This window comes from Micropterus dolomieu, linkage group LG19 (genome assembly GCF_021292245.1).
Source record: "Micropterus dolomieu isolate WLL.071019.BEF.003 ecotype Adirondacks linkage group LG19, ASM2129224v1, whole genome shotgun sequence".
Lineage (NCBI taxonomy): Eukaryota > Metazoa > Chordata > Actinopteri > Centrarchiformes > Centrarchidae > Micropterus > Micropterus dolomieu.
This window is the reverse complement of record NC_060168.1, coordinates 31836945-31840802: the sequence shown is the minus strand read 5'-3', so window position 1 is coordinate 31840802 and position 3858 is coordinate 31836945. Positions and strand designations below refer to the sequence as shown.

General features: G+C 39.9%; 1 long non-coding RNA gene across 1 annotated transcript; it reads right to left on the bottom strand.

The window, feature by feature from the left end:
- Positions 1-573: 573 nt before the first annotated feature.
- LOC123958011 lies at positions 574-2991 on the bottom strand. Its single transcript, XR_006821979.1, has 3 exons — positions 2892-2991; positions 2532-2801; positions 574-965 (listed from the first exon to the last, which is right to left on the bottom strand). It is a non-coding gene; the product is annotated as an uncharacterized LOC123958011 (long non-coding RNA).
- Positions 2992-3858: the final 867 nt, after the last annotated feature.

Below are 3858 nucleotides of genomic sequence, written 5' to 3'. Positions count from 1 at the left end.
ACAGGCAATGCCTCATGTGTTGAGCATTTTAAACTTCAGCAGGGCAAAGATATGTCACACTGGATGGTGAGTCACAGCTAATATAATAGCTTACTCTATTTTGGACTCTCCAGGTTCCTGTGTCTGCAAAAGGCTGCAGCACTGTCAGCATTACATGTTCACCAAAGATGTAACGAAAAGGTCTTGGTATTTATTTTCTGTGGAAGTGGGAAAGCAAGCAACATGTGTGTATGCTAATCAGGCAGAACAGATCACAGGATGTGCAATCACAATGCACACTCAAACTCAATTTCACTCTATAACTTATATTGTGACAATAAACCTACCTACCTTTACATTTATGTGAATAAAATTCCAATAAATTTACATTTTCACCTTGAAAAAATACATGTACAATGTTACATTTCAAAGCAGACCTTAAAGAAAATTGGAAAAGAATAAGTACTTTATCCAATTTTGGATTACAAATAAAATTTCATGACTAGTACACTGATATTTTGTTCGTGAGCCTGAGCAGTTTATTCAAAATGGTTAACATTTATCACAGCAAATATAACACGCTGCTACCCACCTGTTGCTTTTTGAAATGCCTCACATACATTAACTTTGGACGACATTATGAGGAAATGGAAACCTGCTGCACAAACACTTTGTGTATTACAGTAATAGAAGGGGCTTTTTTTTGGAGTAAAGCTTCATTTTGTTGGATGAGTCACAGACACACGGTGGATTTTTTCTTCACCCGCTCTTAAAGAAACTATTTTCAGAGCTTTGTTGACTCATTCCAGGTGTAAATCGTCCATTTTCAGCCTCGACGGCGGCACAGTGACACAGAGTGGCGACGATTACTCATCAGACGAGTTTCCACTTTCAGACTGTGAGATAGTTCTGCAGGGAGGAGGAGGGAGTGATGGAGGGAAGAGGTCTTTGTACGCGAGTGTCTTCTTTTATCTTCTTGGACCAAACTGTGAGGAGAAAGTGACAGACGGTGACTGGATTTTCCAGCTCTTGTATGTAATTAGCGCAACATTTAGCAGAAATCAAAGGTAGTAGCTTGACATTTAATTTCCTCCTGAGCACCACTGTCATTATCTGCTGGATGAAACGTAATGCTGCAGACACTCCGTGTTCGACCGGCCAGCATGAAGAGCCACACTGATTCATGGCATTTTGAAACTACATGACAGGTTCTTTCCTGCAGCAATGTGACACCTTTCTTCACATTAAGCTTTAAACACTTATTGCAGTTTTTATCTGAATGCCTAATAATTAGTGTGAAGAGGTGATTTTAGATGTTTGTTGTTTTGAAGTGAAAGTTTCAAGGTACATCAAACATTTTAATAAAATGGGAGAATGCCTCTGATTAATGTAATTTTAAGAAATCGTTTAGACAACAGGGAGAGATAATTCCAATTTCTGCAGTAATTTTCTATCTCTGAAAGACGATAAGATAAGCCTTTATTGATTTTTGAGGAGAAATTCAGGTTGCAGCAGCTCAAGGACAGCAATAAGTACAGATAAATGAAGAAAGTAAACAAAATATACATAGAAGTTTATAAAATAAAAAAAGAATAGTAATAAAAGTAGAAAGTATACAAGAGCAATTAAAGTCAAATTTACAAGAGTGACATAGTGATGTGATTAGTAGCAGCAGTCTTAATAAATAGCAAGTAAAAACGCTTTTTTCAAACATTATCGTTCTTAGCCACGGTACCGGTGTAGCTCTGGACGTAGCGCTGTCTGTCTGTTGGTCCACCATTTTAATTGTCATGACATTTTACAGATATTCACGATCCCCAGAGGATGAATTCCTCTGACTTTGGTGATCACCTGACTTTTCTTCTAGCGCCACCGGCAGTTCAAAGTTTTCTATTATCCTCAATATCTACTGGATGGATTGGCACAACATTCAGCTCGTAGCTTTGAGGTTAACATCACGATTAACAGCAGTGTAATAACACTGACACTGCATGCATGCCACAGAGCTGCCAGCATGGTGGTTGACATTTAAGCACAAAATTACACTTTACACATATTTCCGATAGTTTTCCCGTCTGAGTAGATCCTTCATTTAAGTATTTTTTTTTCTAGTGAGCTTGTGGTCATTTACCAAAACTGATTTTAGAGTTTTGTTATTTCCATTTATACTCAAATTTGAACAAACAGCATAGAAACCCTCCCAAATACATTCCCCCCCCCTGTCTGCAGTTTATTTTCATCAACCTTTTTAAGCCCTTATTCGTATTTTAATCTTTTTTGTTCCTTTAGTTCCTTTAGATCAGTTGTTTACAGTAATTACTTTAGGTCAGTGTTGTTAAGGATATTGTTTTCATGATGTCTATCTGATGTTCTTCTTGCGGTGAGGATTGGTTGTTAAATGCATAATTCAGTCACATTCTGCTAGATATTTGATATTTATTCAACGTCAGAAGTTATTATTTTTATAGCATACATTTATGGCTGACCTCACAACGTCTCATTGGCTGCAGAAACAAGCCCCTGATGGCATCCTGAAGAAAATAAAAACAAACCTTTTTGTGTAGAGTAAGTAAGCAAGTAAATTCAGTGTGGCAGGTTGAATCAGAAACACTGGAGCCTCCATCCATCTTTAATCAAAGCATCAGTTCACTGCTGCAGAGCGGCTCTTTGTCCCAGTGAAGAGTATTTTTATCAGCCGCTGCAGAGTTATTAGATCAGGGACAAGGATCCGCCAGGGGAGCCCAGACACGGCTGGAAACCAGCAGAACGATCAAAAAGGAGGCTCAGACTCATTCCAGCCATCGACACCGTCACACGGTAGACTAAGAAACCAGAACCAGATAGTAGAAGGTGGAGGAGGTCAAAACATTACGTCTGCATTTATAACTCTATTTGACATGGAAGAAACTTACACTTAAGTTCTGTGGGTGGGGGGGACAACAGTAACATAGGTTGAGGTCAGGGCACTGTGCAGGCAAGTCAAGTTCTTCCACACCAAACTGGGAAACAACTGGAAGTAAGAGTCAGAAATCATGAAAACCAGCAAAAAAGACCAGGTTTCTTATGAACTAACCGGTGAAAGCAGCAGTTTGAGAAAGAGTTTGAGGATAAGGAGAAGCCTTCGGCCCCTGGAGATGACCTCTGCCCCCCCAGAGACCATCTCACCCCTATCCCTCCCCTCAGCCTCACCCTCCTGCTCTTCAGCTGCCACAGAGGGATTCGAATGTCGTAACGCTCTGCTAGGCCCTGTTAAGTCAAGCAGGAGGGAGGAGACGAGCTGTCAGAAACTCCCATCATCCTCTCTGGAAATACTCCCCCAAGAGACTGCTGTAAATCCTGGCAGTGGACAAAACAATGGAAACACTTCATCAAAAAGGACTTTAATCCATTTGAGCCACCAGACCACACTTACACTAGTGTATAATATATTTTTTCATCATCAAATCGTAAGAAACTGTGAACTCAGAACTCATAATTTCCCCATCACCTAGCAAGTCTGATGGCATAGTCTTGTTCTAGCTTTTCATTGAAGTTGTGGAGTAAAACACTGAGTCCCAAGACATCATATGTTATGGCTGCACCGTTCAACATGTCATTCTCACTATTTATCAGGTGGATGCAAACACGAGTCCAATATGTATGAACATGTTTCTCTGTATCTGTTGGATCAGATGTTAGGGACTGCTTGTTAATACTTTAAAATGTTATGTCACAAATGCGTGTTACAGTTCGTCTCCCCCAAAACCCTTCAACAATTATTGGAACTACAACCTGAGTTTGTTAAGAAGGAGCCACTGGTTGATCCATTAGGGTGGAATTGGTGTAAAGTTTCTATTACACAGTACTGTGCTGAGCTCTCAGTGTGAATGTGAAGCAGAG